This window comes from Varroa destructor, unplaced genomic scaffold (genome assembly GCF_002443255.2).
Source record: "Varroa destructor unplaced genomic scaffold, Vdes_3.0 BEIS01000001.1, whole genome shotgun sequence".
Classification (NCBI taxonomy): domain Eukaryota; kingdom Metazoa; phylum Arthropoda; class Arachnida; order Mesostigmata; family Varroidae; genus Varroa; species Varroa destructor.
In genome coordinates, this window is record NW_019211454.1 from 64,679,835 (window position 1) to 64,695,432 (window position 15,598).

The 15,598-nt window shown below is 44.3% G+C and overlaps 1 protein-coding gene and 1 long non-coding RNA gene across 6 annotated transcripts in view; both read right to left on the reverse strand.

Annotated features, from left to right (window-relative positions):
- LOC111243370 (uncharacterized) overlaps positions 1-15,598 on the reverse strand; it is a 57,750-nt gene that overhangs the window by 19,140 nt on the left and 23,012 nt on the right. The gene's annotated exons all lie outside the window — the stretch shown is intronic.
- Positions 4,463-15,433, reverse strand: LOC147758974 (uncharacterized). 2 transcript variants are annotated; one of them, XR_015329954.1, is made up of 4 exons: positions 15,318-15,433; positions 14,363-14,462; positions 5,456-5,906; positions 4,463-4,738 (listed from the first exon to the last, which is right to left on the reverse strand). It is a non-coding gene; the product is annotated as an uncharacterized LOC147758974 (long non-coding RNA). The 2 variants fall into 2 exon arrangements; XR_015329960.1 differs by lacking the exons at positions 5,456-5,906; positions 14,363-14,462; positions 15,318-15,433 and adding an exon at positions 5,192-5,449.

Sequence of the window (15,598 nt, forward strand, 5' to 3'; positions counted from 1 at the left end):
CGACAAACAATTTGCAGTTAGTACAGACTTTCAAACATTAGCAGACATTTTCAACACATATAATAGTTGTAACTATCTCGTTCGACGATCATTCCAGCTTCACTGATTACGGCCGCCATTGTCATAATGGCGGCAAAAATTAAATGAAACATTGATGCACTGCGCGTTCCTTTTTTCTATACTAATGTTTTTATGTAGTTTCAAATTTGTTTTTCGTCGTTTCCGACATCTTCACAACTAGCATTTGGGTAGAAAAGAAGTTATCAAATTGCCTTTTCCAACTAGATAGCCCTCTTTTGACTATTCGTCAATTTTACGAAAACCCCGCATCCCTTTTAATCGTTGAGACACACAAATTTCTAAGCTGCTGTCCAATTTTCACACCACGAAGACTTTTATGCTTGTTGCGTCCATTCTTTCTGCGTCCACGCGTGTTTGTCCGCGGCCTTCCTTAGATAGGTCCACGGTCTTCCTTAGATAGAGGTCATGACATTGTCAATGTTATAACGTCCGGACGACGGCTGGGCAAAGCGATCTAAGGGCGCGGCGACTATATTTCTAGCGAAGATCATTGTTGCCGGCTACCGAATACATCAACACTGGGAAATGCTGCCTATAGTCTAATGCAAAACCCCAAGTAAAAATGGACAACAAAGAGCTTCCTGACAAGTTTGTTCGTCGTAGTTCTCTCTGCCTTAGCTAAGGACACTCGGCTTTTACCAAAATAGCGGAATTGAAAGCATCGATCAAACCTGACCAAGTCACCTTTCTTTGTATGTAACACAAGTAATTATACACCACCTTAAAGCGCAGCTGATTTTTCGCTTCAAATTAAGCGAGCATGGAAAAAATGGATAAAGGAAAATTAATGCATTCAGGATCGATTTTTCAGCCTTAGCCAAGCCTGTCATATTACACTGCCGTCTAATGGTCAGCTGTTCCAACTTTTCGCTATCTTTTTCTGAGGATCATGTCACTTCGGCTTGTCTGACTTTTCTTCTGCGTGATTTCATGCCGTTGACGCAATCAGATCGTTAGAAGCTATGCTAGTGTCTCCCTACTGTTAATTTTTTCTGGCTTTCTATTGTTCTGTGTCGGTTCTGAGCCGACCTTTGCCTATACAATGAGTCATTGCCACCAAAAGCTAGAAGGCGAAAAGTGGAGGGGGAACTCGAATAAAAGCCATTTTGAGGCTAGCTAACGTTTTCGTTACCCGTCGTGATCGTCACCACTGTTAACATTGGTATCAGCAATATAATGTAAAATACGCGAGGGGTGCCTTGACACACTATCGACTCAGCTGAACGAACTCGTTCTTCCGCACCACTTAAGGGTCGTTCATCATTCAACCGACACCAGAGACCTTCGTGTTGTCTTCATCCTGAGAAGAAAACATTGGTTCTATTTCAGAGCCATTAATTGTCTAGTTGTTCTTGTTATCTGCCATTGAGGGTGTAACACATGTTATTCATCTACAGAGTAACTGCTAACTCCGATACGTCGTTTTTCTATTTGCATGATATGTGCAAAACTTCCCCTTAAGCCCCGTGTAGGCGGCTACTATATTGTTGTATATTTGTACGATAATAGACGTTTTAGTAGACAATGGAACAGAATGTCGTAGAAGTGCACACTCAAATCGGGCGATCATAAACGCCAACGTAAAAAAAAATTAAAGAATTGAAATAAGGACTGAAATAGTAGAGCACGACTTTTCCAAATTTTAACCCAAATCATTATAATCATCGAAATTCAAAGAAAACCTTAAGGCCAGTCGTGCAAGCATAAGCGTGACACAATGGCGATTAGAAAAAAAAAAAAAACTTGTTCGTGCCTTTTAGTTTGGGATAAACTAAGTTATTATTCGTTACTGCTAAGTAACAAGAAGTATGGTATTAATAAATAAAATTGGTCTCTTGCTTACAGTTCAATAATACGGACTGGGCGCAGTGGCCGTAATAGAATACCAAAAAAAGATTACCCCTCTGATTTGTAGCACCGGGGTGCATAAAATAATAAGTAATAAACCTGCCACAATACCTAAGTTGAGTATGACGCGTCGATGTAGGAAGAACGGATCGATAGGCACTAAAAGCGGTTGAAACATAAATCTTGTCCAAATTTCAAATGTGCTTAGCCTAGATATACTTCACTCGATTGTCAGTTCTCGAACGGCGTCAGCAAACAACAGAACGCCCCAGGGTATTACTGTTCCAAATGAAAGTGCAAAAGATGAAGAATCTATGAATGGACCTTCTCGGCGTCTAGAACACATAGTGGGCTGCGTTATCTCTCTTTCCGTATATCTCGCTGTTGTCGCAGATACAGATCGAGATCGTTACGTACGTTTTAGCCTGTCTCTTCCGCTTATCCACTCGCTGTCCGCTAAGCCCGATTTACTCCAGGAACGGTCTGACAACAGCAAACTAGTGAACCGCCCAACCATTATAGTGATCTCACTATAACCAGCATTTCCTACGATAGCCACAGCGTTTGGTGGAGCCAGTGGGCGGGTGATTTCGATCAATTGGACCAACGAAGTGTGACCTGCCTTCGCCACTGCTAGAAGCCGAAGGACGCTGGTAGTGGTAACTGTCCGAGCAAAGGCCTTTCTGGCTCCTTTGAAGGTGTCGTTTGACTGGTCCGACGGTTACACGACATTCAGAGAGAAACAGAACAGACCTCAAAGTCATGCGGACATCACGCGATAGCGGGAGCCACCAGCGACAACAAACATCGCATTTCCCGCTGACCGACGATATGGTACCAATACGACGGCACCGCCAACGCTAAACGTCTACTGCGACAATCGTAAGCTTATTGGCACGCAACGCAAACACAGTAGTGTTTGACTGCTAACTTTTGAGCAGCTTCGACAACTGCTGTAGTCGAGTTAAGTAGCAAGGTTGATGTTTCCGTATAGTAGACGAGATTATCCAGACAACTGATATATACTAAATAATTTGTAATTATCGGTGATGGGGCGAGTGATAGAACATATTCTAGGTGTTGTATGCTGCTACGGGAAGTAAGTGGATTAGGGCAGTTGAGTAAGAGCGCTGATGTAAAGCTCCTTTTCAATATGTTATCTCACAAAGAAACCCACTAATAGGATAGGAGTATTCTAGACAAGTCTATTGATATATTTCTGCATACCTGCGCTTGTCTGCCGTCGGTCATTTCGAATTCAATTCATAAAAGCACAACAGCCTGTTACTATGAACTTGTTCACAAGCGACTATCTTCCTTGAGAGTCGCTAACTAACGATACACCCTTGTCCACAAGCGCAAATAGAAAACCCGCTGTTAAGAATTAATATAAAATAGATATGCATCAAATTAGATGTTTCGTAGGTCCTTCCGAGTCCATTAAAAGCAATCAAAGCAATAAGCTTTGCTTGTCTACGAAAACAAAATTGCCGACGGCTTTTTAAAATGGCTAGAACGGCCTTCGTCCCACTGGAGTAATGAATCTGTTACTCTACATACCATTTACAGAAATCGCCGCGGTTCACTCTTACTTTGCTATATGCCCTTACGAACGTTTAGAAGCCTAACAAGAAATTGATAATGTTTTTTAAAGATAAACAACACTCATAAACGTTATTACTCTACATTTGCGAGCTGAACTGAATTTCCTTAGTTAGTTTTTCTTCTTTCAAGCTTTCAAGGTCCATTTCATATTCTCTCATAGACAGGTTCGGCTAAAAAAAATCATAAAATTAATTGTTTGTTTTTGTAAGTGAGGTTTTAAGTAATCGATTGACTCTACGTTTGGTACTTGAACACAGCAGCGTCAATCTGTTTACCAAAAGAGCCATTTGCTTGCTATCTGCGAAAACGGAGTAATGTGTTTCTACTAGTTAGTGGCTAAATTCATTAACTGCTCATTAGTTACGCTTAACCTCAATACCCTTCTGAATACCTGTCGTCGCGGGTCATTCTTGTCTTATGAAGTTCTCGGAGCGGCTGTTTGCAAGTACGTCCCCAACGCTTCGGGAATCAAGCGAAAAAACATTCCCATGGGTGTTCAATCTGATTTAAGGATCTTGGAGAAAACCACAAATATTAGCGATGTGCAACGGGCAGGATCAACGATATAACTATACTAGCAAAAACTGTTCGTTTTTAAATTGTCAACCAGGAATAACTTATAATACGCACCATAACCAAGCTACAGAAATGATGAAAATAGATCGTTCGTCACTACGACTGTGATGTTTATGATTACAATTTCAGCGAAAAGATGTTTCGTGCTCGTAGTTGATCGAGCGGCTCACTTAGCGACGACGTCAATCTATATTTACATCCTCTTATCCCTCCTTGTTTTTCTTCCTTTTCATTGCTTTTGCTTCGCCCTAAACAATCTTACGCTTTTTGATGTTTTCGCTCAAAGTTTATACTTTATACGATACATTATAATCGATCACCACCAGCAGCGTACTAATAATTATGACCACCATCGAGTGATTACTATAAATTTTATTTTTATGACTCATGAACAGTTCTTTCTTCGCATCAGCCTTGACAGCATCAGCTCACAACGTTGATCGCCGTCCTTTGCGCGCTCACCGGTGATACGCGTTCAATCAAACCTAGTCTTCACCGACGCAAACGATTCCAGACGGAGAGGGCGGACCTTGTGTATTAGAATAATAATACGAGTAATAGCGACTGCAATGCTAAACAGCAAGGTGAACCCTAGCGCGGCCAAACCATTAAGCAAGGATCGGGTGAGCTGAAATTTATAGTTGAAGTTACCAAGCAACAAACTTGCAACTTGATTCTTAATGAGTGAAAATAAAAAACCGCTCGTGTATGAGACGGTCAAGGCTTAAAGAACTGTATCTATTGTATATTTAATAATATACACGTTTCGTATAAATGCTACACCACGTTTTGGTACAAGCGTGATGATGCCAGGAGAAGAGGCGTATGCATAAATTTAGGCCAAGTTGTTAGTTTCCTATTGCGGTTGCCCTGAATTGTGATAAAAAGGGTAAGAAAAAGGGTATTCTTTAAGATGTCCTGTAGAAGTGGCTTTTCTTTAGAAAGTCGCGCGGATCTAACAGAAATATATACTCAAAAATTTCACCAGCCGCAGCACTACCCATTACTTAACGAGCCTCTTGACCAAACGCCACCTAAGTGCCTAAAATCCGTTTGTCTATTTAACCTCAACAAGACGTACCTGGAAACGCCTGTGTTTGCTGTGTGTGACTTAGCTCGCCTCCTCCCTTTTCCTGGTCGGTAGGTGTGCAAGGCCCAAAAGAGTTGTTTCTGCCTAAAGCAAAAGCCTAACCCCAGCGAAATCTTTCCTCCCTTGAGCGTACTTTCCGTGCATTTTCAAACTTTCCGTCACATGGCAAGCAAGAAGCCAGCAAAGAAGACAGCAAAAAAAAAAAGCTTGTTCAGAGAATCCGTGAAGACTGGAACGTGTTTCCTATACGCCTACCCGTAGAAGCTGTAGAAGCAGGCAGCGCCGTTTTCTGCTTTGGTCCAGACACCTACTTGACTGCCTACCTTCCTTGTCGCATCGTTTGCCCCATCAAAAGCTTATAGGCTGTCACTTTATAGTTTTACCACTGCGTGACTGACAAGCACGCGCTGACGTTACGGAAACTTCGTCCATGTTGTCGCCATTGTCGCTGCTTCATCAACGATCTAGAGTATTTCAAACGTGTGTTTGAAGAGTGGCAGCGTTTCCATAATTTTTTGGGCACAGCTTTTGTTACATTTGACTCCCACTCCAGCTGTCATTTTTTTTAACCGGCACGATGGTGTTAGAAGTCCAGCCGTTATCTGGCCGGCCACAGTTGTTACTGCCGCTCCGAATAAGCAACCGGCTAACCAAACTGACGAAGTCGTAGCCAATATATAGGAAGCAGACAGTGATCGTTGCAGCTCTGAAAGTCAAGCAGCGCCATCACGTGAATGGAAATTTACAAACATGAGATCGCAAGTGGCTGATACTAATATGGATATAATTGCTAAACGGGAGGTATGGGTCGCGGCTAAACTGCGCGCTGACGCAGCTCAGTTTTTCCAACGCCAGTAGATTCTAAAGTAGTAAGTACTACAGTCAGCCGACAGCTACAGGTGGGCAAGGCCCCATCATTTATCCACGCTCCGTCCTACAGACCCATTTCGGTAACATAGCCGTACCGCCATCTTCGCAGCACTAATACGTTCAAATAGCGGCACTAATTTGTTAGAAAGTTAGCGAATGATAAGGAGAATGACGACCGTGCTGGTGATAATGATGAACGAATGCTAGAGCTAACGCGTACCGACCGATCGCCGTTTATAACTCAACCTTATTATAAGGTCCCCATTCATTGTTCTAAGTAACTTTAAAAAGCCTCGTAGGCTTCCGGAACTTTATGTCATTGTGTCATACATCTACTGTTTTGGCTTTGTTAGAAGTGCGCCCGCGCGGTGCGCGTTTTGTTCCTTTAACAAAACGTCGCTGAACCTAACGATTACTCGCTAATAGCATTTGTTGCAGGTAATTTCCTTCTAACATAATGTGTTTGAACGGTCTTCGAGACCAAGGAGTACCAGTGGTTGCATTTACTACCCGTTGTCTACAGAGCATCATTCAAACATCGAATTGGCCTCACCGATGAGACAGATCCAGCCCATAGAAGCAAAGAATCGAAAAAAAGAGCTTAATGTGTTTGTTACGAGACTATCTAGTTGAAACTGTTCGTGTGCTATAAACCAACGTATTTTGTGTATAGATAGTGCAGACCAACATGAAACTTTACGACAGCGACAGCAGTGGCGATTAGTGGAACATTCGCCATCTGCTCTTTCGCCTTCTTTGCTGTTTCCAGCCTGCCAGCAGCAACAGTGTCTATATCTGGCCGTCTCTATGACCGGGCCAGGGAGACAGACATACAGCAGCCGGATACTGCAAACAAACGGGCGAGCGAGTGAGCAACGGCGAGTCGAAGTAGCAGCTAGTTACCCAGCTGCTAGTTCGAATACCGGCAGTGCTACGGTTCCTACTGTTAACGGCAGTCTCGTCCTTCGGTGCGTGCCCAATCTGGATCGGCGTCACTCGATAAAGCTGTTGCTGCCGCTTTCAGCAGCTACCGTACATCACCTATTTGGCCACGAAGACATTAGGGTCGCTGTCGACGGATACTGGCTTGATCGGCGTAGTTTCCACGGGGGATCGTCTGCTGGTGTCCACGATCACGACACAACAAATACAGTATTTTCTTCAACTACTACCGCTACCAGTAGAATAGCGACCACCGCCGTTGATGTTCATCAGTCTGCTCCAGCCGATAACCATCCATTTGCTTGCGTTTTTTACGTATGCACGTCCTGCAGCTATCAAAAAGCAATTATAGTAGTTTACGTATTGCCAGTGTCACCGTGGTGCGAATCATTCTATGGAGTCGATTGGCAAAACTTCAAACGCATAGAGTCTTATTTGTACCTAGCGTCTATTATTAGCTCTAGCACAAAGGCTAACTTTGTAATAGAATTGCTCAGTGGTGTCACAGCACGCTGAATAGTCATAGAACCGCAAAGTGGACCCCCGTCTGTGCGAATCAGTCGCTACCGGCAACAGAAAACAAGAACTGATCGCGACAACAGCTATAAGCCTAGTCGTCCGCCGCTAGAATAGATAGTGATAAAAATTTGATTCATTATACTGCCATCACCAGTTTAACCTTCAACAATAACGACAGAAGCATTAACAACAGAGAAATGATACACAGCCGTGTAGCCACAGGAGGTTCAGTTCAGCTGGCGTACATCACCAGCGCCCCAGCGACGCTCCGCACCATGCTGCTTAACGCGTCTCGGTGACGGAGAGACTCTCGTAACGCGGATATGGCGTGCAATCGTTTTTCTTTTCTCCCCCTGCGTCTGTTTCTTTCAAGTGTATCAGTCCTGTTCTCTCTCTGTTCCGCTATCGATTTCGCTGGCCGACACAACCGACGCTGAATCAAACCCTAGCAGCTTACTTAGCTAGCGTGCGGCCACGGTCGACTACGATCTGCTCGGTAACTCTACAATGAGATTTATGAGGCTGTGTGCTGTTACGTACGTATAATATTTTCAACGGTTTGAACTTTCCAGTGCCGACTGATCGGCTGTAAAGAGCAATGGCCAACTGGTTGGCGCTATCCCGCGCCAAGGCAGATGGCTACCGAGAGCCTACCACTGCAAGGATAAAATGAGTCAGATCAGACAGTCTGCCTATTTTAATATATAATTCATGCGAGCGTTGCCCGTTCACCTTTAAACTGCTGAAACATCTGCCACCGGTCAAACTACTCGGTTAGCATGCAGCTGCTTGATCTACAATGACGAGTTCGGCTGCTATCTGCGGGCTAGCAGATTCGATCGTGGTTGTACAAGGGCTTCTTCCCAACTGAACGATGAGGGACTATGATCAATAGCGACAAGTAGCAGTAGCAGCAAAAACATACAGATAGAGGCTCAGCAGCTCGTCCTTAGGTAGTCGCAAACAATACGAACAACAAGATTCGTCGATCAGAGCTGTTAAAACGGTCAGCCTCAACGATGACGACCAACCACGCTGTTAGTATAAAGGACAGTGTTGTACCTCTTCAATGCATACGTTGTACGTTTTCTTCGCTGCTCATTCGGCCATTTTTTCTTCGGTGGTTTCTTGTGTCTACGCCGATGAGCGCAAACATCTTCTTCACCGACGTTGCAGTCCTTCCGTTGTATTCATCGTTCGCGTAATCATCAACCCAGTCGTCACGATATCTCCAGCGCTATCACCATGGCTCTTCTGACTTTTCTTTCCCTTACCTATTTGCCTTATCCACCGATACACAACGAGTCTCTTGTCCACTCTGGAAATTACAATCGAAACACTGCAGTCAGCCGTCTAAGGCGTTGACGGATGTCGCTACTGCTTCTGTTGTTCCTATCCTCGTTATCATATCATTGTGGTTCTTACAGCTTCGGCGGAGTTTCGCGCCGCCAACGATGGCACCAATAGGCAACTTTGCCTAGCGCTATAGCTCAGTAATGCATAAGTATTGTACTGCGATTACTTCCTGGTTTTCATTTTGTCGTGATGCATTTGCTTGCAGCTATGGCAGTAGTGCGCGATTCGGCTGTTTCTTTATCGCACTTTGATCATTCGTGCACAACTCTGTTGCCGTTGCTACAGTCATCATTGCCGTTACCGTCAACGCCGTCGTTTCGGACACGCATCGTCACCGCCATCTTCACAGCTCGGCGGTCGACCGATCGGGCATGCGCAGCCAACGCCACTCGTTGCCTTCTGCGCCCCGTAGTCGCTGCAGTTCTTACGACCCAACATTTATGCCTACTCCGGCTGCACTGACTATGTTGAATAGCGTTGGCAGGCATCCGTCCGCTATTTGCTGTCTTGTCTATCCGCCGTCGATCTGCGTGCTCACGTAGAACTCTGTCCTGTACGCTAGGCGGCCTGTCACTCTGTTTTGTTCGCTTCGGTCGTCGGCAACGTTCATTGGCCGGCCATTCGAATAGACCGCGCACTTTCTGTCAGCAGCAACGAATGCTGCAGCATTATCAGCTGTCGTTGCCAAGAATCGATGCTTCACCACCTGCCCTCCCCTTTGTTCATTCGCTACGTCGTCGTTTTTCTTCGTGCTATTCGTCATCTGACCAATAACAGCCTGAGGCAATCAGCGTTGGGAACTCTTATAGCAATAGCCTACTCGCCTGCACAGAGCTGATAAGTTTTACACGAGCTTCAATCCTCCAACTTTCCTTGGGGGAGCTGCAGCCACCGCTATTACGCTTACTGGCGAACAGCGTTCGTTCGGAACAACCATTATATAAATTGTTTAATTTATTTGATCACCGTTCATACTCTTACCTGTATAACTATAGAAGATGGCTTAGTTCCGCTAAGTTGTGAGCTGTGTAGTTTATTCTAAAATTCAACGCTTGTTCGTAAATTCGTTGGCTGTGTCAATCAAGCAACGAATCTATCTTTCTACTGCCAGTAGTTCGGCTGTTAGTGCTGCGTCAAGCTTATTCTGTTACCTATTAGTAGATTCCTACAAAAGCTGCAGCAGCGGTGGGTGTCCAATTTGGTGCTCCTGTTCTTACATTTATATGTATTGCACAACTGCGATTATCATGATAATTATGCTTCTTGTTTCTCGCGGTCGTTCTGGGTTGCCCTGGGTCGCCCTTAGTCGACAGACGCCGAAACTAAAATACAACAGCTAAGTTATCATGGTTCTGTAGGTCAATATCAATCTCTCCAACTATTTGTTGCAAGCGGCAGCGCTGGCTGATTTGTTCTGTTGTTTGCTATCAGTTCCAACAACAACAGAACAGGTGCGGCGATATGAAAGGCCATATTGCTTCAGTGGCTGTTCTAATGGCTCGACGCGGCTACCGAGTCCCTCTGCGATTGGCTAAATATCTGTTATCTATACTTGTCCACCTTCTGTCTTCGTCGGCCTGTAGCCCCTCGTTAATGCTTGCTGAATTTCCCCCCTTGGTCTTACTCGTGTTTTTTAGAACAATTTAAAAACGGGACGCTTGCTGTGGAACTTCTTTAAGAAGTTCCACAGCAAGCGTCTCTCATAATCCCGATTCTGACGATATCGACGATCAAAAGTTCTAATAACGATCCCAATTAATGGCGCGATTATGAAGGGACAAAACAAAATTGCCCAGATCTTCAAAGCTTCAATAAAGTAGCGCCATATTGCAATCGATTCTACTATCTCAAAACGCATACGAATAAATTCATTGGAACTATTAAGTAAAAGGCTGAGAGCCATGTGTAGCCGAAGAGTTAATGAATGCTAAATTGATAAAAAAAAAAGTAGGATAAATAGCAAAGCATCGTACTTTCATCGGTGCGCAACAAGAAGTCTAATATTAGAAATTCTATCAAGCCCAGTCACCATCATGGACCACCTAATATCTACTATAACGGATGAATGGGGGGGGGGGGGATAGGCGCATTTGTTTCGCCGAAAATAGATGTGTAAATTAAGCGACTGAGAGAATCATTTTAGCAAAGAATGGAATATATCTTCTATCCTTCGCTTAGCATGTAACATCGTCCAGGTCATGGAAATTGTTTCTATAGCCCACGCACGCGTTGCTGCTGGTATCAAGTACCACAATCTACTATCAACTAACAACGATAGTAACGGAAAAAGCACGGACGTTTTTGTCGTCCAGTGAGCAGAGTGGCCGAACTCGATGAAAAAGTGATGAACGTAGTATGGAAATAGCAAGCTTCGGGGTGCTGTCGCCAGAAGGGCAAACATGAAGGTCAATATCCCTCGCCGAACAACGAGGATAACAAAAAACTCGTTACAGGATACATGCATAAAGAGACATCTCCGTTAGACGATGTCATATCATGCTTATATTTATAAGGATTATAAAGCAAAAAACGCAAGGCACCCTTTAAACAAACTAACAAAAAAATGTATTGACGAACTACTGCTCAGTCGTGCGTTCAGCGCCCATACTGGTCAGCCAGCTTGACCAAGCAAACGAGGAGGCAAGGAAGCAAAGCCACTAAACAGTTCAAATGCTGTTAACATTTCAGCTACCCGATGGCCTCTCTCGATGCTCGATGGCGCGCCAGCAATTGAAACTGCTGCTGATCGACATGGTTTCAATAGCATGCCACAAGCATGGACGAACGTGCAACAACAGCGAGGACGAAGACGGTGATGCCGCTTGGCGGCAGGTACGTGACGAGAGCGGCGGATATCAAGAACCACCGTCTAACTACCAGCATCGCTGGCAAACACGCACCAACTTAAAGGGAAACGTCGTTGAAGCGTTGAAGCCTCTCGGCTTCACCGCGCATGAGCGATGGCTCTTATTGCCCGCCAATTTTCGACAAACGAACGAAACCGAAAAAACTACAGCTAAACGCTTCCTGCCCGACCGCTCGTCTAGCGACGCACCGACAAATTAAATGAGTGGGCAATCATCCAACAAAGCGCTTGTCAACAAAGTCGCTGTGTGTTGCCATGGCGTTTTGTCAAATAGTGGTCACCAATGACACTTTTGCTGGGCGGAAAAGTTGTTTTTGTTTCTGGTGATTCGTCGTCGTTGTTACTTAGTTGGTGCTCACAAGCTGATACATTCGCAATGTGTTTTCTCCTTGCGAGCTTTGGCCGTAGTCGTGCTACTCATGGAAGTACTTTTCAAAGATAGTAGTCGATGTGGTCGCCAAACGACGTGCAGCTGCCTGTAGAGTCGTCTGCCACCCACTTACACTAATCACTGTAACTATTGAACACTTGTTCCAGCTGTAACTGCTAGACAAAGAGAAAAGATCGTTTTTGTCGTGTACAAGTTGAACTTTTTTTAACCCGTCATCCGAGACCGTCAGTGAGAATGCACAAGATTCAACGAACTGAGGACAAAAAAATAGCTGTGACCAGAGGCTCCGTGTTTTCACCCAATTCAGACTCACGTACTAGGGCACGTATTACCCCCCGAAGCCGCATTTCGAGGAAGGGGAAAGGGTAGACTAGGAAAGCTGCTATATATATAGCATCGACGGCAAGATGTGCTCAAAAAATAAGCACAGCAATGGAGAAGCAGCAAATAAAATGTATAAGCAAATTTACATAACAGAGTAGATGATTGGGTCTAGTTTCATTTCTAGGGCCCACCTAGTAAAGTTATCAGTAAGGCAATGGCGACCGCAACCTCACAACACACCTATATATATGAAAACTTCACGTACAGAGTGTCTAGTCTGTGCAGCATCAGCTGTATTCAACAGGAATGGTTACTGCGTCTGGCGTCCCATGAGTATATATACATATTAGAGGCTAGAGTCTGGAGTCCTTAACCGCCTTTATAACCAGAAATAAGCATTCGAAGCTAAACCGACCAATTATCGAGACCAGGTAACAACAACAGGTTCGCTATTCAACAATATAATAGTTTTAATTGTACCTCTGTGGCAGATCGCAGTCGGTAATTTCTTGCGTCAGCATCTGGTAAGCAGCTTCGCATATCTATATATAAGTTTAGGCTGAATTCCCATTGAAACAGTGCTGGCCAGTTCAATTATATGTATTCCAACGCTACCATGCCGGAATAAGGCGTAAGGATTTATTTTGGCATAAAGTCGCACATTCCAGTCGGCCTCCCGACAGTATATGCGTTACATATTCGACCGCCTGAGAGCCATAACTTCGTCCCACGAATAACGTTTAACGCATTTTTTAACATCTAATAGCCATATATGGGAACATCGGTAATGGAAGACGGTGGAGATGTGCAGCTGGGGTCAGTAATTCTGAATCCAGTCGATGTGGGTCATCGGCTGCTGCTGCCAATAGCATCGTCAACAAGACGATGCCGCTTTGTGAGCTGAGCTACAGGAGCTATAGAGGCTACGGTACTTTCTCGAAGTTGCTTACTGTAGCATTTGATATACGAACTCGATTGATCGTATGCGGTCATTTTTATGTACATACAAATAATACCAGCTACATCACGGTCGATCGTTCATTTTTAATAGTACATACATTTTTAGTAGTTTTACTTGTTATCAATAGCGTCGATACTTAACAAACAGCTATAGAAGTTTATTTCATACAGAACTGTACTTCCTTTATCCCTTCAAGCTCCAATTAACTTAAAGTACAAACTAAACAACACAAAACGAGGGTCAAAACTGTCGGCCTTCTAGTGCCAATTAGCTGTGCGTCACATCCAGTAACTGATCGTCGTTTTATTCGGCCTCTTTCGTGACACGTAATTCGATGGAATCATATCTGCGCGTCTGTCGAACAGAGTAGTCACTATTATCCATTTCTCACTTCCCTATTTCGTCATCATCATGGTCTGCATGTTTTCGCCCAAGTAATGTATACGATAATGCTGCAGCGTTACTGCTGAGTGCTCGATCTTGCACGTACATGCTCTTGCCGGCCCGTATTATGAATCGCTAGCACAGTCAATGGCTACTTATTGATACGAAATGGCATCAGGATGACCATGCATTTTTTTCGCTTTCGATAACGAGACGGCTTCGAATTCGCCACCACACACACACACACACACACACACACACACACACACACACACACACACACACACACACACACACACACACACACACACACACACACACACACACACACACACACACACACACACACACACACACACACACACACACACACACACACACACACACACACACACACACACACACCACACACACACACACACACACACACAAATACGCAGCCGCAGGCAGTTACCCAGCAGCGTAACTGGGCCTGGGTGCATCGTCAAAAGCTTGAATTCTTTACCCTCTATTTTCATCCTTGTTGTTTCTTTTTCGTAACAATTTTACCTCTCTGATGGACCGCTGCCGATTTTGCCGCTCAGCCTAACTGGTACGATGCTGCCCGATAATATCTTTCCAATCAAAAGCAGTTTCATAGACAGCAGCGCTAAGGGACAGATTAGAGTGGGTTAGTTCACGTTATTAAGCTTGCATTTGATCGCAATAGAACGACAATGGCAGCAACGAGCGAGAAATACAACTAGCGTTCCCTGGCATTCTTCTGGACCGGGTTATCATCGACCCATGCTGCCGCACCATTATCGGAAAACGGGGCTAACGAACCTGTGCTTGGTAAGACAAAAGGAAAAAGGCAGCTAAAATAAAGCAAAGGATTGTTCCAAAGCGTTCACGTTTCTAACGACTTCTACCCACGCTGTGGAGAAGCTTTCCGATCGACGGATAACGAATTAAAGCTATGCTAAACGTGCTAAGTTCTGAAAAAATCGACACAATCACCCGCTTTATAGAGAATCGATGATTTAGATTTCTTATGGTAGCCAAAAAACAACGTCTGGTGTGCTCGTGTTCGATGTAATATAAGGGAGATGCGATATACACACACACACCATTTCCGTATCATATTATTCAATCCAAATCTCGATGTCGTAATACTGTGAGCATTCCTGTGAGACTCAGCAACAAAAATGTAAATCACCGAGGCAGATGGTTATAATAGAACAGGTGTGGCTATGGCCTGCCTGCCTGCCTACCTGCCCGCCTTTATAAGGTTTATATATGCCCCTAATGAATCTGCGTGCGTCCGCATAGCTCTGGTACGCTGTATTTTATTCTTGGAATATGTCAAGACAAGCAAGCAGTTGGCCGGCCGGCAGTTAAACAAGTGATGACGCGTTTACGGGACCTTTCCTAGCAACAAAAGCTACCGACTTGTTTGCTACACTGCACTTTCACTAGCAGGCTCTTATTAGGACTCTGCATGCATTTTGCCATTGTTTAGTACCTTGTTGTTTCATCGACATTCTGCGAAGTCTTCAAACCACATCATCCATTGCCATCTATTGTTTGTTCATGAGCTGGCAAATATATTTTAAATTGACGGTCAATGTTTTCTGACGAACCATGAATTAGTATCGATGGCGCAGATGATTGAAGATGCGGTGTGTACAACGACAGACAAGGCAAGGCGTCTATACTGACTCCGCGATGATTACGGTTAATGAAACAGACACGCTCTCGCTGTTAGCGTCCAAAGTAGCTTGCAGTGATACACTTGTACCGCTA